At 45.5% G+C, this 21,571-nt stretch overlaps 3 long non-coding RNA genes across 3 annotated transcripts; 2 read left to right on the top strand and 1 right to left on the bottom strand.

The window, feature by feature from the left end:
* Positions 1-7,886: 7,886 nt before the first annotated feature.
* LOC127916276 (uncharacterized) lies at positions 7,887-8,569 on the top strand. The gene is made up of 3 exons (XR_008094216.1): positions 7,887-8,079; positions 8,244-8,339; positions 8,433-8,569. It is a non-coding gene; the product is annotated as an uncharacterized LOC127916276 (long non-coding RNA).
* A 1,459-nt stretch (positions 8,570-10,028) lies between these two features.
* Positions 10,029-15,055, top strand: LOC127916275 (uncharacterized). The gene is made up of 3 exons (XR_008094215.1): positions 10,029-10,231; positions 14,365-14,539; positions 14,648-15,055. It is a non-coding gene; the product is annotated as an uncharacterized LOC127916275 (long non-coding RNA).
* A 2,547-nt stretch (positions 15,056-17,602) lies between these two features.
* Positions 17,603-18,433, bottom strand: LOC127915593 (uncharacterized). Its single transcript, XR_008091392.1, has 3 exons — positions 18,237-18,433; positions 17,877-18,176; positions 17,603-17,692 (listed from the first exon to the last, which is right to left on the bottom strand). It is a non-coding gene; the product is annotated as an uncharacterized LOC127915593 (long non-coding RNA).
* Between the last annotated feature and the right edge of the window lie 3,138 nt (positions 18,434-21,571).

The following is a 21,571-nucleotide window of genomic DNA, read 5'->3' as shown; positions in this document are numbered from 1 at the left end:
ACTTTTTGAAAATATTCCTCTTTTTTGTCATCTAAAAGGGTCCCAGCGACAACATGTAGTGTTGTGTTGTTAGATAAAATCCTTCTTTATATTCCAAACAGTCTGTTTAGTTGGCACCATCGATTTGAGCAATCCACTCGTTCAACAAGCAGAGAAATGAACCCGAAAATCTACCGCTAAACTTTGTTAAAACAAGTCAAAATACATTTCTATCGACTCCTCAGATACCCTAAAATGTAATCAAACTGTAATATTTCATACGGAAAGAAGTTCAATTGAAAACCGATATATAAGCAGGTGCACCTTGTCTTAATCGCACGCCCAAACACAAATTTTCCAAGAGTTTGTCCCTGTACTAAAACTAATATTTCTTACTTGTTTTGGAATTTACAAGCCTGAAACCTTGGACATAGACTGCTGACACCCTGTGGAAGCCATAGGATTTGCATCCTGGGATCTAGAATTCATTATTTCCCTATAGTTTCCATTGTAAGAGCATGGGCTCTCAAAAACAAATATCTGGTTTTCTTGGGATTTTCTCCTACTGTACAGGACAGAGGAGCCTCTTAAAGAAGAAGTTGCAGGTATGTGAGAGCCATAAATCTTGCTTGTTTGTAGGTGACCAAATACTTATTTTCCACCATAATTTGCAAATAAATTCTTTAAAAATCCTACATTGTGATTTTCTGGATTTTTTTTCCCTCATTTTGTCTGTCATAGTTGAAGTGTACTTATGATGAAAATGACAGGCCTCTCTCATCTTTTTAAGTGGGAGAACTTGCACAATTGGTGGCTGACTAAATACTTTTTTTGCCCCACTGTATCTATTGCATAACAGTCTCCTACATTATTTGAACATTTCTACAAACTTTAAAGTGTTTTCTTTCTGGTACCGTATGCAGATCCTGGCTTCAGGGCCTGAGCAACAGGCAGTTTACTTTGGACACGTCAATCAGGTGGAAATTGAGAAGAACCTTTTGCTATGAGACTCGAAATTGAGCTCAGGTGCATCCTGTTTCCTTTGATCATCTTTGGGATGTTTCTACAACTTCATTGGAGTCCACCTGTGGTAAATTCAATTGCTTGGACATGATTTGAAAAAAGGCACACACCTGTCTATATAAGGTTCCACCGTTGACAGTGCATGTCAGAGCAAAAACCAAGCCACGAGGTCGAAAAAATTGTCTGTAGAGCTCCGAGACATGATTGTGTCGAGGCAAAGATCCGGGGAAGGGTAACAAAAAATGTCTGCAGCATTGAAGTTCCCCAAGAACACAGTGGCCTTCATCATTCTTAAATGGAAGACGTTTGGAACCACCAAGACTCTTCCTGGAGCTGGCCGCCCAGCCAAACTGGGCAATCAGAGCAGAAGGGCCTTGGTCAGGATGGAGACCAAGAATCTGATGGTCACTCTGACAGAGCTCCAGAGTTCCTCTGTGAAGATGGGAGGACCTTCCAGAAGGACAACCATCTCTGCAGCACTCCACCAATCAGGCCTTTATGGTAGAATGGCCAGATGGAAGCCACACCTCAGTAAAAGGCACATGACAGCCCACTTGGAGTTTGCCAAAAGGCACCTAAAGACTATTAGACCATGAGAAACAAGGTTATCTGGATTGATGAAACCAAGTTTGAACTCTATGGCCTGAATGCCAAGCGTCACGTCTGGAGAAGCATGGATGCTGTGTGTTTCTCCGTGGCAGGGACTGGGAGACGAGTCAGGATCGAGGGAAAGAGCACTCTGAAGCAGGATTCCATCAAGGATCTCTGTACTTTGCTCGGTTGATCTTTCCCTCGATCCTGACTAGTTTCCCAGTCCCCATCCAACCTGACAGAGCTTGAGAGGATCTTCAGAGAAGAATGGGAGAAACTCCCTAAATACAGGTGTGGCAAGCTTGTAGCGTCATACCAAAGAAGACTCAAGTCTGTAATTGTTGCAAAAGGTGCTTCGACAAAGTACTGAGTAAACGGCCTGAATACTAACAGTGGCAAGAAAAAGTATGTGAACCCATTGGAAATACCTGGATTTCTGCATAAAATTGGTCATAAAATTTGATCTGATCTTCATCTAGGTCACAACAATAGACAGACACAGTCTGCTTAAACTAATAACACCCAAACAATTATACATGTACATGTCTTTATTGAACACACCGTGTCAACATTCACAGTGCAGGGTGGGAAAAGTATGTGAACCCTTGGTTTTAAAACTTCTTCGGGATCGGTGTCCCGTCCATGGGATGGTTGAGATAACGTAGGATAATGCGATTAGCATGAGGTTGAGCTAACGTAGGATAATGTGATTAGCATGAGGTTGAGCTAACGTAGGCTAATATGATTAGCATGAGGTTGTAAGTAACAAGAACATTTCCCAGGACTTAGACATATCTGATATTGGCAGAAAGCTTAAATTCTTGTTAATCTAACTGCACTGTCCAATTTACAGTAGCTATTACAGTGAAATAATACCATGCTATTGTTTGAGGAGAGTGTACAAATTTTGAACATGAAAAGTTATTAATAAACAAATTAGGCACATTTGAGCAGTCTTGATACAAAATTCTGAACCGAAATGCAATGGTTCATTGGATCAGTCTAAAACGGTGCACATACACTGCTGCCATCTAGTGGCAAAAATCTAAATTGCACCTGGGCTGGAATAATACATTATAATTTGTCTTGTCAATAATAATATAAATATGCCATTTATGATCTTTTACCAGATCTATTGTGTTTATTCTCCTACATTCCTTTCACATTTCCACAAACTTACAGTCAAATGGTGAATATGCATACATTCTTCAGGGCCTGAGCAACAGGCAGTTATTATGTCCTTTTAGTCTTGAATCAAAGATAGGGGTTCAGCAATACTTTTTCCAACCTCAGACTGTGGTCAGGAAATTACAATCATTTGTGTGGTACTAGTTTAAGCATGCAAGGCTATCAGCTCACTGAGTCTTCTCTTGAAGCATTTTGTCAATTTAGCTTTCCTGTTGCATCAGTTTTCAATTGGGACAGTCACAGTGGTCAGGTATTCTGCCACTGATGTACCATACTTTACTTGGGATGAGGTTTTGATGTTGGTGTGCTGTGCAAATAGCATTCTAGTTTTTTTGCTGTTTTTGGTGTTAATTCTTTCCAATGTGTCAACAGTAACTAGCATCTCCCATTTTTGTTTTCTCATGATTTGGTTCTGCACTGTGCTCTTGCAGTCATCTTTGCTGCTGTCCTGTGGCTCTTTCTCCATTTATAGACATTCGGGGTGTGTTTGTGTTTGTGAACAGAGCCCCAGGACCAGCTTTCTCTGTGGGTGATGGCTTTGTTATGGAAGGTTTGGGAATCTTTTTTCCTTTTAGGTGGTTGTAGAATTTAAGGTGTTGGCCTAATTCTGCTCTGCATGCATTTTTTGGTGTTTTACATTGCACATGGAGGATATTCTGCATGAAGACTCTCAATATGGTGTTTGTACCAAAGGGTCTGAATCCAGTTATAATACATTTTTTTATAAATTTTCAAACATTTCTAAAAACACGTTTTCACTTTGTCATTATGAGGTATTGTGATGTCATTATGGGGTATTGTGATGTCATTATGGGGTATTATTGTGTGTAGATTGAGGGGGGGGAAATATTAATTTGAACGCATTTTAAAATAAGGCTGTAATGTAAAAACAAATGTGGAAAAAGTCTAGGCACTGTATATGTTGAAGAGGGTGGGGCTTAAGCTGCATCCCTGTCTCAACCCCTGGCCCAGTGGAACGACGTGTGTTTTTTTTGTGTGCCAATTTTAACCTCACAAATGTTGTTTGTGTACATGGATGTCATAATGTTTTTCCCCCACACCACTTTACATCAGTTTGTATAGCAGAACCTCGTGCCAAATTGAGTCCAAGGCTTTTTTTTCTTCAAATCAACAAAGCACGATTAGCCTTGGTTTGTTTGTCGGTTAGGGTGTGCAGGGTAAATACGTGGTCTGTCGACAGTAATTAGGTAAAAAGCCCATTTGACATTTGCTCAGTACATTGTTTTCACTGAGGAAATTAACTAGTCTGCTGGTAATGATAGTAGTGTTGTTCATTTCTGTAGTTTTATTTTTCTGTTATTTTACCAGGTAAGGTGACTGAGAACACGTTCTCATTTACAGCAACAACCTGCGGAATAGTTACAGGGGAGAGGGATGAATGAGCCAATTGTAAACTGGGGATTATTAGGTGACCGTGATGGTTGGGAATTTTGCCAGGACACCGGGGTTAACACCCCTACTCTTACGATAAGTCCCATGAGATCTTTTAATGACCGCAGAGAGTCAGGACACCCGTTTAACGTCCCATCCGAAAGACGGCACCCTACACAGGGCAGTGTCCCCAATCACTGCCCTGGGGGCATTGGGATATTTTTTTTAGACCAGAGGAAAGAGTGCCTCCTACTGGCCCTCCAACACCACTTCCAGCAGCATCTGGTCTCCCATCCAGGAACTGACCAGGACCAACCCTGCTTAGCTTCAGAAGCAAGCCAGCAGTGGTATGCAGGGTGGTATGCTGCTGTGTATTTCTGACGTGCTGTTCCTTTTTCCATGGTTTATTTCTGTATTGTTTTAGTGATTCACTAGGCGTAGACTCAGGTTTGCTGCGTTCTCTGTTTTTGGTTTGACAGGTTTCTCAATTTCTTCCTCAGATTTTTTGCCTTCATCACTTCTTTGATATTGTTGTTCATTTTCTTTGGTTTTCGGTTTTCGGTTTTCGGTTTTCGGACATTTTTAGATTTGACAGGGAAGCTGAGAGGTCAAATACACTGTTAAGATGTTCTACTGCCAAGTTTACACCTTCACTATTACAGTGGAACATTCTGTCCAGGAAATTGTCTAGAAGGGATTGAAATCGTTGTTGCCTAATAGTTTTTTGGTAGGTTTCCACACTACATTCATTTAATCTATAGCAATTCTTAATGTTATTCAGTTCCTTTGGCTTTGTTACCTTATGATTGAGCAAAGCTTTGTTCAAGTAGAGCAGTGCTTTTCAATTATTTTCTGTTACACCCCCCCCAGGAAGAAGTAAACATTTTTGCTCCCCCCAACTCTCCGCCGTGACTGTAAATAGTATAATTTGTCTATAAAATTGTTATAAGTACACCTCTGCATAACATTGTATCCTTATTGACATTAAAGAAAATAATAAAATAAAAAAGAAAGAAATATAGATCAACTTACAACAAAGAATAACTTTATTAACATTATGTTTTAGTCTGTAACAGAAAATACTTTAAGTGCATCAATTTGCCTGAAAAAAAAAAAAAAATCAAACCTTATTTAAACTGTAAACATTGGACCATTTGATACTGAAAAAATAAAATATAATCAATAAATAATACATTTAAATTGATCAGCAACATTAACTCAGGAGCACAATATATGAAACACTTTGACCTATAAAACAAAAATGAATAAAACAATTTGTGCTGATTTTTAAAAATCAAAATGAGGAAGTCAGGATTAAATGGCTACAATGAGCACGTTTTGCAGAGCACAGCTTTCCGAAGCATGATACTGCAACTCTCAGCTCCTGCTCAATGTTTAGCTGGGACCTGTACTTGGTCTTCAGTGCAGCAACAGCAGAGAAGCCAGTCTCACAAAGATGAGATGTTGCAAAGGGAAGAAGAATGCCCATGGCCCTCTGCCCTAAGAGTGGATACTGCCTCTCTACACTCAGCCAGAATTCACTCAATGTCTGCGATGTGAACCTCTCAATGTGGAGTCAGACGTCATATCAATGAACTGGTCCTCCTCTGCAGAGCTGAAACCAGTTGGAGCTGGTGCATTGAAAGGATCTCTCACCCAGTCATATTGGGAACTGGTCCTCCTCTGCAGAGCTGAAACCAGTTGGAGTTGGTGCATTGAAAGGATCTCTCACCCAGTCATATTGAACTGTTTTCAGTGAAGTACTTTTTAAAGAATCCCATCAGTGATGAAATATGCTCCTTAATATATGGAATCACTGAGGTGGCATCATAGTCAGTAGTGTCAACAAATTCATGCAGGTTCTCGAATGAATCAGTATTTCCTTCATCAAGTCGCCTGCCCCACATTGCAAGCTTTCGAATGAAAGAGCTGATCTGGTCTGTGACCTGAGGGAGGTGTTTATCTTTCCCTTGAAGCTGTAGATTTAGTTCATTTAGCTTTCCAAATATGTCACTCAGGTAGGCCAGTTTTGCCAGGAAGTTCTCATCACAAAGTGTTTCTGCGAGGTCATACTTGTGCTCCTGCTCCGAAAACATTCCTATCTGCTCTCTGAACTCAAAAACTCAGGACAAGATTTTTCCTCGTGACAGCCACCTTGCTTCACTGTGAAACAGCACAGCTTGATGTTCAGCTCCCACCTCCCATGTTCAGCTATCCACCAGCTGTTCTTTAAGATCTCTAGCAATGGGCCTGGAAATCAGACCAGAGAGACACCTTCCCAGACCAGAGAGACACCCTCCCAGACCAGAGAGACACCCTCCCAGACCAGAGAGACACCCTCCCAGACCAGAGAGACACCCTCCCAGACCAGAGAGACACCCTCCCAGACCAGAGACCAGACCAGAGACACCCTGCCAGACCAGAGAGACACCCGTCCAGACCAGAGAGACACCCTCCCAGACCAGACCAACAGAGAGACACCCTCCCAGACCAGACCCTCCCAGACCAGAGAGACACCCTCCCAGACCAGAGAGACACCCTCCCAGACCAGAGAGACACCCTCCCAGACCAGAGAGACACCCTCCCAGACCAGAGAGACACCCTCCCAGACCAGAGAGACACCCTGCCAGACCAGAGAGACACCCTCCCCAGACACCCTGCCAGACCAGAGACACCCTGCCCCAGAGAGACACCCTGCCAGACCAGAGACACCCTCCCAGACCAGACCAGAGACACCCTCCCAGACCAGAGAGACACCCTCCCAGACCAGAGAGACACCCGCCCAGACCAGAGAGACACCCGCCCAGACCAGAGAGACACCCTGCCAGACCAGAGAGACACCCTGCCAGACCAGAGAGACACCCTGCCAGACCAGAGAGACACCCTCCCAGACCAGAGAGACACCCTCCCAGACCAGAGAGACACCCTCCCAGACCAGAGAGACACCCTCCCAGACCAGAGAGACACCCGCCCAGACCAGAGAGACACCCGCCCAGACCAGAGACACCCTCCCAGACCAGAGACACCCTCCCAGACCAGAGACACCCTGCCAGACCTGAAGGACCTGCACTGAGAGAACCCACGCCAAGAGGATCTACACCCAGACCACCGCATCACCAGCCACACCCCAACCAGCTGAGACCACCCCAAGCATCCCACACCCTATATAGGTCCTCCCATATCAGACATATGCCCCTTCTGCCCACCCCATGCCCACCCCGCCCCAGCGGCAAGGACCTCAACCTGACAGCAGGACATATGCCCAGGCTGTGAGCAGAGCAACAGGCCCAACCCCCACTATTACACCTACCCAAGCCCCATCCTGGGACCTAAGAGGTATGTAATCAGATGCTCAAAATGCCCTGCTCACATCTACTGTGACGGTCGGGGCCTAAACCACACAAAAACAACACTGGACACGATGGAACACAAAGCTTTTTTTTTTTTCGTCCTGGGGCTCAGGTCCTCCGAGAGAGAGAGAAAGAAAGAGAGAATTAGAGAGAGCATATGTGGGGTGGCCAGTCCTCTTCTGGCTGTGCCGGGTGGAGATTATAACAGATCATGGCCAAGATGTTCAAATGTTCATAAATGACCAGCATGGTTGAATAATAGTAAGGCAGAACAGTTGAAACTGGAGCAGCAGCAGGACTGGGGACAGCGGCATCAGGTGGACTGGGGACAGGCGCTTGTAAGCCAGGGTAGTCATCATGCCAGGTAGTCCTGGGACATGGTCCTAGGGCCCAGGCCAGTTGAAACTGGAGCAGCAGCACGGCCAGGTGGACTGGGGACAGCAAGGAGTCATCACGCCAGGTAGTCCTGGGACATGGTCCTAGGGCCCAGGCCAGTTGAAACTGGAGCAGCAGCACGGCCAGGTGGACTGGGGACAGCAAGGAGTCATCACGCCAGGTAGTCCTGACATGGCATGGGAGCAGCAGCACGGCCAGGTCCTCATCACGGGCCCAGGTAGTCCAGCAAGGAGTCATGGTCCTGGGACATGGGCCCAGGCCAGTTGAAACTGGAGCAGCAGCACGGCCAGGTGGACTGGGGACAGCAAGGAGTCATCACGCCAGGTAGTCCTGGGACATGGTCCTAGGGCCCAGGCCAGTTGAAACTGGAGCAGCAGCACGGCCAGGTGGACTGGGGACAGCAAGGAGTCATCACGCCAGGTAGTCCTGGGCATGGTCCTAGGGCCCAGGCCAGTTGAAACTGGAGCAGCAGCACGGCCAGGTGGACTGGGGACAGCAGAGTCATCACGCCAGGTAGTCCTGGGACATGGTCCTAGGGCCCAGGCCAGTTGAAACTGGAGCAGCAGCACGGCCAGGTGGACTGGGGACAGCAAGGAGTCATCACGCCAGGTAGTCCTGGGACATGGTCCTAGGGCCCAGGCCAGTTGAAACTGGAGCAGCAGCTGGACTGGGGACAGCAGGAGTCATCACGCCAGGTAGTCCTGGGACATGGTGGGCCCAGGCCAGTGAAACTGGAGCAGCAGCACGGCCAGGTGGACTGGGGACAGCAAGGAGTCATCACGCCAGGTAGTCCTGGGACATGGTCCTAGGGCCCAGGCCAGTTGAAACTGGAGCAGCAGCACGGCCAGGTGGACTGGGGACAGCAAGGAGTCATCACGCCAGGTAGTCCTGGGACATGGTCCTAGGGCCCAGGCCAGTTGAAACTGGAGCAGCAGCACGGCCAGGTGGACTGGGGACAGCAAGGAGTCATCACGCCAGGTAGTCCTGGGACATGGTCCTAGGGCCCAGGCCAGTTGAAACTGGAGCAGCAGCACGGCCAGGTGGACTGGGGACAGCAAGGAGTCATCACGCCAGGTAGTCCTGGGACATGGTCCTAGGGCCCAGGCCAGTTGAAACTGGAGCAGCAGCACGGCCAGGTGGACTGGGGACAGCAAGGAGTCATCACGCCAGGTAGTCCTGAGGCATGGTCCTAGGGCCCAGGCCAGTTGAAACTGGAGCAGCAGCACGGCCAGGTGGACTGGGGACAGCAAGGAGTCATCACGCCAGGTAGTCCTGGGACATGGTCCTAGGGCCCAGGCCAGTTGAAACTGGAGCAGCAGCACGGCCAGGTGGACTGGGGACAGCAAGGAGTCATCACGCCAGGTAGTCCTGAGGTTAGATCACTCGTTGGTTATTACTGCACTGTCGGAACTAGAAGCACAAGCATTTCGCTACACTCACATTAACATCTGCTAACCATGTGTATGTGACAAATAAAATGTGATTTGAGAAGCTTTTTCAAATCGCTACCTTGAGTGCTGTGGATACCCTTTCCTGCTGGGCCCTCAGGTAATTTGTGCCCGTGTGAAATATAATGTGGCTGGAGGACCCTAGTCTGTCCTTTTCTCTGTCTCTCTCTCTGTGTGTCTCTCTCTACCCCCTTCTCTCTCTCCCACCTCTCTTTTTCTAGTTCTCCCCTTCTCTCTCGCTCTCTGATGTTGCTATACTATTGTGTTCTATTTGGACACGGTCTCTATGGAAGTCAATGTGTCAGTCAAGTGTGACTTCTTCGTCGATGGGTCGTCGAGTGGTTGAGGAGTGTCAATTGGCTAATAGGAGAACAGAAGATTGTCCTCGCCTCCTCGATAGCATCTTTCCACTGAGGAAGCGCGAGAGTATCCTAACGTCTAAATATCTTTTTAATACTTATTGTTGTGTGCTGTGACTGGCGCCCTCTAGCTGTAAAAGGAAGCAACAGCAGGGGGCCTGATTTGCTGTAAACCTAATAACCTGGATTGGACCTGTTCGTTTACTTATATCGTGTCTCCTAGAGATTTAAATGGATTGTAGAGGAGCTTACCTCTCTCTCTCTCTCTCTCTTCTCCCCCCCTCTCTCTCTCTCCCCTCATCTCGTGGGATTAACGTGCAGTGGAGTATCGGGCATGTTCCAAGGGAGAGGAAGACGGGTAGAGAAGGAAGAGAGACAGATCTTTGAAGGAGAGAGAGAGAGCGAGACGGTATTGAGTCAAACGTCCAGAAAACAGGAGAATAAAACGAGCTGAGGATCTACCTGAACAACGTCCCCCATATTGAACAGGCACCTGTCATATTTGGTAAGCTTTAATGTCATTAAATATTGCAGACAAGTCTTGTTAACTGCTATGACAACGGAACTAATCAATGAATACAAAAGAGCTAGTGTGAATCCTGCTATTGACTTGACTTTTAAAATTACCTTTATTTTAGATGTCTTTTGTTGTTGTTGTACATTTGACTTATGTGTGTCAAAGCTACACAAAAAAAGGGAGACAGAGAGAGACAGAGACAGAGAGAGACAGATAGAGAGACAGAGAGAGAGAGACAGAGAGAGAGACAGAGAGAGAGACAGAGAGAGAGAGAGAGAGAGAGAGAGAGAGAGAGAGAGAGAGAGAGACAGAGAGAGACAGAGACAGAGAGAGAGAGAGACAGAGACAGAGAGAGAGAGAGAGAGAGAGACAGAGAGAGAGACAGAGAGAGACAGAGACAGAGAGAGAGACAGAGAGAGACAGAGAGAGAGACAGAGAGAGAGACAGAGAGAGAGACAGAGAGAGAGAGAGAGAGAGACAGAGAGAGAGAGAGAGAGAGAGAGAGAGAGAGAGAGAGAGAGAGAGAGAGAGACAGAGACAGAGAGAGACAGAGACAGAGAGAGAGAGAGAGAGAGAGACAGAGAGAGACAGAGAGAGACAGAGAGAGAGACAGAGAGAGAGAGAGAGAGGGGGATGAAGGGTTCAGCTCGATAAGCCAGGAGTAAGCCTCTTTCAGGCCACTTCTAGCCTCATGGATCATTCAGTCAGGTCTATCTGAGGTATTTAATATTCCGTGTTTGATTGATGCTCTCCCCCAACTACAGCATCTATGTTCACCTTGCTACTGACGGAGAGTTGGACCAATGAGGTTTCTGCATTATGAGTCATTTACATGACCCTACACCATTCTATGGCAGCCATGGTAACGCCACTATTCACAAATAATGTCATGTGACTGAACATTTAGAATTGGAACACTATTCTACATTCTAGAAGATGTCCCAGCTCTATAAAACACTCTGCTAGGGTTAGTCCAGACGGTGATCTGTTTGTACACAGGTTATAAGGTGTGACCTGGTTGTCTCTGTCTGCGTCACCATACTCACACACACACACTGCCGATTCCATGCTGTGAGCCCTAGATAGGTGTCATCCCTCAGCTCACATATGTGTTTGTGTTTAAAGCTCTCTAAATGTGGGACACACACCCACACACTATGGGGCCGGTCAGGCCTGCACCTAGTTGTAATGCCAGGGGCTTGCTGGTGAGAGACAAGCCCCTGTAAGCTTCAGATTCCAGGCTAAGCTCTGGTCGTATGGAGTCCAGGACCAGATTCACAAAACCTTCTTAAGAACAACATGTCTTAGCTGCCAATTTAACTATAGATTCCCCCCCAATTTAACTATAGACCCCCCATTTAACTATAGACCCCCAATTTAACTATAGACCCCCCAATTTAACTATAGACCCCCAATTTAACTATAGACCCCCCAATTTAACTATAGACCCCCCAATTTAACTATAGATTCCCCCAATTTAACTATAGATCTATGAAGAAAGTTAAGCTAAGTTGATATCCTTCATAAAGTTTTTGGAAATGTTCTTTAACTTTTTGCTTAAGTAGAAACATAAACAATTATAAAGTAAGAAGAAATGTGATTCTTGAAAATGAAGCTGTTTGATTTCCGTTGGGAAAAATAATAAATGAAAGACATTTAAATCGGATTTAATTCACACAAACTTAATCTGAAAGTTTCAGTATTGATTGTTTTACACCCAATAACATGTTTTAGAACAGTAATAAATATGCTAACGTGATTGCCATTGCTAGCTACAGTGGGGCAAAAAAGTATTTAGTCAGCCACTTGTGCAAGTTCTCCCACTTAAAAAGATGAGAGAGGCCTGTAATTTTCATCATAGGTACACTTCAACTATGACAGACAAAATGAAAAAAAAAATCACATTGTAGGATTTTTAATGAATTTATTTGCAAATTATGGTGGAAAATAAGTATTTGGTCACCTACAAACAAGCAAGATTTCTGGCTCTCACAGACCTGTAACCTCTTCTTTAAGAGGCTCCTCTGTCCTCCACTCATTACCTGTATTAATGGCACCTGTTTGAACTTGTTATCAGTATAAAAGACACCTGTCCACAACCTCAAACAGTCACACTCCAAACTCCACTATGGCCAAGACCAAAGAGCTGTCAAAGGACACCAGAAACAAAATTGTAGACCTGCACCAGGCTGGGAAGACTGAATCTGCAATAGGTAAGCAGCTTGGTTTGAAGAAATCAACTGTGGGAGCAATTATTAGGAAATGGAAGACATACAAGACCACTGATAATCTCCCTCGAACTGGGGCTCCACACAAGATCTCACCCTGTGGGGTCAAAATGATCACAAGAATGGTGAGCAAAAATCCCAGAACCACACGGGGGGACCTAGTGAATGACCTGCAGAGAGCTGGGACCAAAGTAACAAAGCCTACCATCAGCAAGGGCATTGAAGATGAAACGTGGCTGGGTCTTTCAGCATGACAATGATCCCAAACACACCACCCGGGCAATAGAAGAGTGGCTTCGTAAGAAGCATTTCAAGGTCCTGGAGTGGCCTAGCCAGTCTCCAGATCTCGATCCCATAGAAAATCTTTGGAGGGAGTTGAAAGCAACAGCCCCAAAACATCACTGCTCTAGAGGAGATCTGCATGGAGGAATGGGCCAAAATACCAGCAACAGTGAGTGAAAACCTTGTGAAGACTTACAGAAAACGTTTGACCTCTGTCATTGCCAACAAAGGGTATATAACAAAGTATTGAGATAAACTTTTGTTATTGACCAAATACTTATTTTCCACCATAATTTGCAAATAAATTCATTAATAATCCTACAATGTGATTTTTTCTCATTTTGTCTGTCACAGTTGAAGTGTACCTATCATGAAAATTACAGGCCTCTCTCATCTTTTTAAGTGGGAGAACTTGCACAATTGGTGGCTGACTAAATACTTTTTTGCCCCACTTTACATAGCGAGCAGCAATATTCTTAAGTACATAGATAAGAAGTTTCTAAGAATATATGTGAGAGTTTAAGAAAATTCTATCTTAAGATGTTGAGGAATTGCACATGCTTCTTAAAATAGGAACTTTCTTAATTTTTTTGCATAAGAAGTGTTTTGTGAATCTTGTTTTCACTGTGTGTGTCGTGTTTAGAGAGAGGAGTTACACAGACGGACATGTCGAGCTGCCACTGCTGTACTTTCTTTTGTCCTATTTGGGGACTTTCTCTCTCTCTCCACCTGTATAGACCATCCACCACCACCATCACCAAGTCAAAGACCAGTCTCTAAATGCCTCTCCTCCTTCTCTCTCTCTCCACATCCCTTAGTCTCTCTTCAGACCATGTCTAAGGCCCAGTCTCTAAATGCCTCCTCCTTCTCTCTCTCCACATCCCTCCGTCTCTCTTCAGACCATGTCTAAGGACCAGTCTCTAAATGCCTCCTCCTTCTCTCTCTCCACATCCCTCCGTCTCTCTTCAGACCATGTCTAAGGACCAGTCTCTAAATGCCTCCTCCTTCTCTCTCTCCACATCCCTCCGTCTCTCTTCAGACCATGTCTAAGGACCAGTCTCTAAATGCCTCCTCCTCTCTCTACATCCCTCCGTCTCTCTTCAGACCATGTCTAAGGACCAGTCTCTAAATGCCTCTCCTCCTTCTCTCTTCAGACCATGTCTAAGGACCAGTCTCTAAATGCCTCCTCCTTCTCTCTTCAGACCATGTCTAAGGCCCAGTCTCTAAATGCCTCCTCCTTCTCTCTCCACATCCCTCCGTCTCTCTTCAGACCATGTCTAAGGACCAGTCTCTAAATGCCTCCTCCTTCTCTCTTCAGACCATGTCTAAGGACCAGTCTCTAAATGCTCCTCCTCTGTCTCTCTTCAGACCATGTCTAAGGACCAGTCTCTAAATGTCCTCCTCCTCTCTTCAGACCATGTCTAAGGACCAGTCTCTAAATGCCTCTCCTCCTTCTCTCTTCAGACCATGTCTAAGGACCAGTCTCTAAATGCCTCCTCTGTCTCTCTTCAGACCATGTCTAAGGACCAGTCTCTAAATTCCTCCTCTCTTCAGACCATGTCTAAGGACCAGTCTCTAAATGCCTCTCCTCCTCTCTCTCCACCTATATAGACCACTCCTCACCATCACCACCATGTCTAAGGACCAGTGTGACTCCGTAGCAGTGAGCGTCGAGTCCCTCTTAACCGACGCAGTTAAGATGCAGTCCCAGTGTCGGGAGCGTAGTGAGCAGTTAGCTGTGGCCGCCGCCGCACTGCGGGAGGAGTCGGCGTGCTTGAGAGAACAGGTGAGGTGTTGATTTGTGGATGGATAGATATTTATATATTGTAGAAAGATTGACTGATAGATGATTGATTGTTTAGTTTATTGATTGATTGATTGATTGATTTAACAGTGTCAAGCCACCCAGCTGGATATGGCCCGGATGAGAAGGCAGCTAGAAGAACTGCTGGATACCAAAGCTCAGATGGAGGCCAGTGATCGAATGCACCGCAAACTCAGCAGGACACTCTAAATGGAAGAGAAGGAAGAGGGGAGAAAGAGGTAGAGAGAGAGGAGAAAGAGGTAGAGAGAGGAAAAGGGGGAGGAACCGGGAAAGAGGGTGAGAGAAGAGTGAAGGAGAGAGAGGAGAAAGGTAGAGAGAGAGAGAGAGAGAAAGAGGTAGAGAGAGAGAGATGAACAGCTGGGTACCAAGGCTACGATGGAGTCCCGGGGTGAACACACACTTGGAAATAGGTCTGGCAGACTTTACAGTTAAATAAATAATTATTTTAACAACGTACACTTGTCTCTTGTTCTCTAACTTATCATCCCTAACCATCAGGCTACACTACATGACCAAAAGTATGTGGACACCTGCTCGTCGAACATCTGATTCCAAAATCGTGGGCATTAATATGTAGTTGGTCCCCCCCTTGGCACTGACGTTTGGCGTTCCAATTCATCCCAGAGGTGTTCGATCGGGTTGAGGTCAGGGCTCTGTGCAGGCCAGTCAAGTTCTTTCACAACAAATCGACAAACTATTACTGCACAGACCTCGTTTTGTGCACCGTAGAATGGTCATGCGGAGACAGGAGAGGACCTTCCCCAAACTGTTGCCATAATTGTGGAAGTACATCATTTTCTAGACTAATCACTGTATGCTGTAGCGTGAAGATTTCCCTTCACTGGAACTAAGGGCTCTAGCATGAACCATGAAAAACAGCCCCAGACCATTATTCCTCCTCCACCAAACTTTACAGTTGGCACTATGCAATGAGACATGTAGTGTTCTCAAAAAAAAAAACAGATTAATCGGTTGGACTGCCAGATGGTGAAGCGTGATTCATCCCTCTAGAGAACGCGTTTCCACTGCTCCAGAGTCCAATGGTGGCGAGCTTTACACCACACCAGCTGATGCTTGGCATTGAGCATGTTGATCTTAGGCTTGTGTGCGGCTGCTCGGCCACGGAAACCCATTTCATGAAGCTCCCCGACGATCAGTTCACCTGCTGACATTGCTTCCAGAGGAGGTTTGTGTAGTGAGTGCTGCAACCAGTGGAGGCTGGTGAGGGGAGGATGGCTCATAATAATGTCTGGAACGGAGTAAACAGAATGGCACCAAACACATCAAAAGACGTGGTTTCCGCGTGGTTGATCCCATTCCATTGACTCCATTACTGTGAGCAGTCCTCCCTTCAGCAGCCGCCAGACGATGTTTACGCGCCTCTGCACTGTTTACGCGCCTCTGCACTCAGCGGTCCCATTCTGTGAGCTTGTGTGGCCTTTCTACTTCACAATAACAGGGCAGAAATTTGACGAACTGACTTGTTGGAAAGGTGGCATCCTATGACGGTGCCACGTTGAAAGTCACCGAGATGTTCATTAAAGGCCATTCTAATGCCAATGTTTGTCTATGGAGATTGCATGGCTGTATGCTCGATTTTATATATATATATAATATATATATTTTTTTTTTGTTTTGAATTTTACCCATTTTTCTCCCCAATTTCGTGGTATCCAATTGTTGTAGTAGCTACTATCTTGTCTCATCGCTACAACTCCCGTACGGGCTCGGGAGAGACGAAGGTTGAAAGCCATGCGTCCTCCGATACACAACCCACTGCTTCTTAACACAGCGAGCATCCAACCCGGAAGCCAGCCGCACCAATGTGTCGGAGGAAACACCGTGCACCTGGCAACTCCCGGTCGCGGCCGGTTACGACAGAGCACTGCGCCCGGCCCGCCACAGGAGTCGCTGGTGCGCGATGAGACAAGGATATCCCTACCGGCCAATCCCTCCCGAACCCGGACGACGCTAGGCCAATTGTGCGTCGCCCCACGGACCTCCCGGTCGCGGCTGGTTACGACAGAGCCTGGGCGCTAACCCAGGGACTCTGATAGTACAGCGCCCTTAACCACTGCGCCACCCGGGAGGCCTTGTGTGCTCTATTTTATACACCTGGCAGCAACGGATGTGGCTGTAATAGCCAAACCCACTCATTTGAAGGGGTGTCCACATATATATGTATGTATATCTATATCTAACATCCCCAACCAATAGATTTGTTGCTTGGTGACCAGTTCTCATGACAGACAGACCCATTCAAAAGTCTCTTAGAAACATCCTTGTTTTTTAAAATAATTTTCTCTCTCCATTAAAATAACATCAACTTGATCAGAAATACAGTGTAGACATTGTTAATGTTGTAAATTAATTTTTTTAAATGGAATATCTACATAGGTGTAGAGGCCCATTATCAGCAACCATCACTCCTGTGTTCCAATGGCACGTTGTGTTAGCTAATCCTAGTTTTTTCATTTTAAAAAGGCTAATTGATCATTAGAAATCCCTTTTGCAACTATGTTAGCACCGCTGATAACTGTTATCCTGATTAAAGAAGCAATAAAGCTGGCCTTCTTTAGACTAGTTGAGTATCTGGAGCATCAACATTTGTGGGTTCGATTACAGGCTCAAAATGACCAGAAACTATTAACTTTCTTCTGAAACTCGTCAGTCTATTCTTGTTCTGAGAAATGAAGGCTATTCCATGCAAGAAATTGCAGAGAAACTGAAGATCTCCTACAACGCTGTGTACGACTCCCTTCACAGAACAGCACAAACTGGCTCTAACCAGAAAATAAAGGAGCGGGTTCTCTTTCAAAAACAAGAGCATTTACAAACTTTTGAACGGTAGTGTGTGTGTACACAGACACACACACACACACACACACACACACACACACACACACACACACACAAAAAAGGCTAATGCCACATTTGACATACTTTTACACAGTCTGGAGTCAAGTTCATTTAGTTTTAGGGAGCAGAACCTACCTGGGAGAGCATGTAAACATCTGGCTGGCCTACAGTAGCTTAGCGTTGTAAAGAAACTACCTGGGAGAGCATGTAAACATCTGGCTGGCCTACAGTAGTTTAGCGTTGTAAAGAAACTACCTGGGAGAGCATGTAAACATCTGGCTGGCCTACAGTAGCTTAGCGTTGTAAAGAAACAGCCTGGGAGAGCATGTAAACATCTGGCTGGCCTACAGTAGCTTAGCGTTGTAAAGAAACTACCTGGGAGAGAGAGCATGTAAACATCTGGCTGGCCTACAGTAGCTTAGCGTTGTAAAGAAACTACCTGGGAGAGCATGTAAACATCTGGCTGGCCTACAGTAGTTTAGCGTTGTAAAGAAACTACCTGGGAGAGCATGTAAACATCTGGCTGGCCTACAGTAGCTTAGCGTTGTAAAGAAACTACCTGGGAGAGCATGTAAACATCTGGCTGGCCTACAGTAGTTTAGCGTTGTAAAGAAACTACCTGGGAGAGCATGTAAACATCTGGCTGGCCTACAGTAGTTTAGCGTTGTAAAGAAACTACCTGGGAGAGCATGTAAACATCTGGCTGGCCTACAGTAGTTTAGCGTTGTAAAGAAACTACCTGGGAGAGCATGTAAACATCTGGCTGGCCTACAGTAGCTTAGCGTTGTAAAGAAACTACCTGGGAGAGCATGTAAACATCTGGCTGGCCTACAGTAGTTTAGCGTTGTAAAGAAACTACCTGGGAGAGCATGTAAACATCTGGCTGGCCTACAGTAGCTTAGCGTTGTAAAGAAACCACCTGGGAGAGCATGTAAACATCTGGCTGGCCTACAGTAGCTTAGCGTTGTAAAGAAACTACCTGGGAGAGAGAGCATGTAAACATCTGGCTGGCCTACAGTAGCTTAGCGTTGTAAAGAAACTACCTGGGAGAGCATGTAAACATCTGGCTGGCCTACAGTAGCTTAGCGTTGTAAAGAAACTACCTGGGAGAGCATGTAAACATCTGGCTGGCCTACAGTAGCTTAGCGTTGTAAAGAAACTACCTGGGAGAGCATGTAAACATCTGGCTGGCCTACAGTAGCTTAGCGTTGTAAAGAAACTACCTTGGAGAGCATGTAAACATCTGGCTGGCCTACAGTAGCTTAGCGTTGTAAAGAAACAGCCTGGGAGAGCATGTAAAAATCTGGCTGGCCTACAGTAGCTTAGCGTTGTAAAGAAACTACCTTGGAGAGAGCGCATGTAAACATCTGGCTGGCCTACAGTAGCTTAGCGTTGTAAAGAAACTACCTGGGAGAGAGAGCATGTAAACATCTGGCTGGCCTACAGTAGCCTTTCTGTCACGTCGTAGAGGAGAGATCAGTTAGTCCAACTGGCGTGTCTGATGGAAACTACAATAAGAAGGGAAGGAAATCTGACAAACCAATTAGTCTTTATTGGTCAAGATGCTCTGCTCACATCTACTGTTATTGGTCAAGATGCTCTGCTCACACCTATTGTTATTGGTCAAGATGCTCTGCTCACACCTACTGTTATTGGTCAAGATGCTCTGCTCACACCTACTGTTATTGGTCAAGATGCACTGCTCACACCTACTGTTATTGGTCAAGATGCTCTGCTCACACCTACTGTTATTGGTCAAGATGCTCTGCTCACACCTACTGTTATTGGTCAAGATGCTCTGCTCACACCTACTGTTATTGGTCAAGATGCTCTGCTCACACCTACTGTTATTGGTCAAGATGCTCTGCTCACACCTACTGTTATTGGTCAAGATGCTCTGCTCACACCTACTGTTATTGGTCAAGATGCTCTGCTCACACCTACTGTTATTGGTCAAGATGCTCTGCTCACACCTACTGTTATTGGTCAAGATGCTCTGCTCACACCTACTGTTATTGGTCAAGATGCTCTGCTCACACCTACTGTTATTGGTCAAGATGCTCTGCTCACACCTACTGTTATTGGTCAAGATGCTCTGCTCACACCTACTGTTATTGGTCAAGATGCTCTGCTCACACCTACTGTTATTGGTCAAGATGCTCTGACACCTACTGTTATTGGTCAAGATGCACTGCTCACACCTACTGTTATTGGTCAAGATGCACTGCTCACACCTACTGTTACTGGTCAAGATGCTCTGCTCACACCTACTGTTATTGGTCAAGATGCTCTGCTACACCTACTGTTATTGGTCAAGATGCTCTGCTCACACCTACTGTTATTGGTCAAGATGCTCTGCTCACACCTACTGTTATTGGTCAAGATGCTCTGCTCACACCTACTGTTATTGGTCAAGATGCTCTGCTCACACCTACTGTTATTGGTCAAGATGCACTGCTCACACCTACTGTTATTGGTCAAGATGCTCTGCTCACACCTACTGTTATTGGTCAAGATGCTCTGCTCACACCTACTGTTATTGGTCAAGATGCTCTGCTCACACCTACTGTTATTGGTCAATATGCTCTGCTCACACCTACTGTTATTGGTCAATATGCTCTGCTCACACCTACTGTTATTGGTCAAGATGCTCTGCTCACACCTACTGTTATTGGTCAAGATGCTCTGCTCACACCTACTGTTATTGGTCAAGATGCTCTGCTCACACCTACTGTTATTGGTCAAGATGCTCTGCTCACACCTACTGTTATTGGTCAAGATGCACTGCTACACCTACTGTTATTGGTCAATATGCTCTGCTCACACCTACTGTTATTGGTCAAGATGCTCTGCTCACACCTACTGTTATTGGTCAAGATGCTCTGCTACACCTACTGTTATTAGTCAAGATGCTCTGCTCACACCTACTGTTATTGGTCAAGATGCTCTGCTCACACCTACTGTTATTGGTCAAGATGCTCTGCTCACACCTACTGTTATTGGTCAAGATGCTCTGCTCACACCTACTGTTATTGGTCAAGATGCTCTGCTCACACCTACTGTTATTGGTCAAGATGCACTGCTCACACCTACTGTTATTGGTCAAGATGCTCTGCTCACACCTACTGTTATTGGTCAAGATGCTCTGCTCACACCTACCGTTATTGGTCAAGATGCACTGCTCACACCTACTGTTATTGGTCAAGATGCACTGCTCACACCTGTTATTGGTCAAGATGCTCTGCTCACACCTACTGTTATTGGTCAATATGCTCTGCTCACACCTACTGTTATTGGTCAATATGCTCTGCTCACACCTACTGTTATTGGTCAAGATGCTCTGCTCACACCTACTGTTACTGGTCAAGATGCTCTGCTCACACCTACTGTTATTGGTCGATAACCGGTTTAGAAAGTTCTGTAAAAAAAAACATCAATACCTCACTCAAATCAAAACACATTTGCTTTTCAATATTCATAAAAATAAGTACAAATAATTGCAGGCAGAAAGGAAATTATGTAACAAAATGGCTTCTTAATAGACAGGAAGGAATCTTAATTTTTTTTGCGTAGGACAGTGTGACAATGCCGACTGTGACTTGGTTTGTCTGTGGTCCTGAATGGACACACACAGACATTATCTGAGACAATTGATGTCCCTGTAAGCCAGTCTCACTCACACACACACACCTACCTCTCTCCCTAAATACAATAACTGAAGGACTATGGATTTTTTTTTTTTTAACCTTTATTTAATTAGGCAAGTCAGTTAAGAACAAATTCTTATTTTCAATGACGGCCTGGGAACAGTGGGTTAACTGCCTGTTCAGGGGCAGAACGACAGATTTTTTTTACCTTGTCAGCTCGGGGGTTTGAACTCACAACCTTCCAACGCTCTAACCACTAGGCTACCCTGCCGCCCCAGAAGACAGGGATGGAGGGAAAACAGAGAAATGTATAAGAGCTTCACAAAAAGGTACATGAATTGTTCTCAGTTACACTGTCTCAAAACAAGGTGGACAGTGACGTTACATGTTACCTTATCTAATATCCTTTATTCCAGTGTAGACCATCTCTGCTTCACTAGGCTGCAGTACCCAGAGGTCCACACACACACCGAGCCCAGGAACAGCT

The sequence above is a fragment of the Oncorhynchus keta genome, chromosome 35 (assembly GCF_023373465.1).
Source record: "Oncorhynchus keta strain PuntledgeMale-10-30-2019 chromosome 35, Oket_V2, whole genome shotgun sequence".
In the NCBI taxonomy this organism is placed as follows: Eukaryota; Metazoa; Chordata; class Actinopteri; order Salmoniformes; family Salmonidae; genus Oncorhynchus; species Oncorhynchus keta.
The sequence above is the reverse complement of the archived record's forward strand: the minus strand, read 5'-3'. Positions and strand labels throughout refer to the sequence as shown.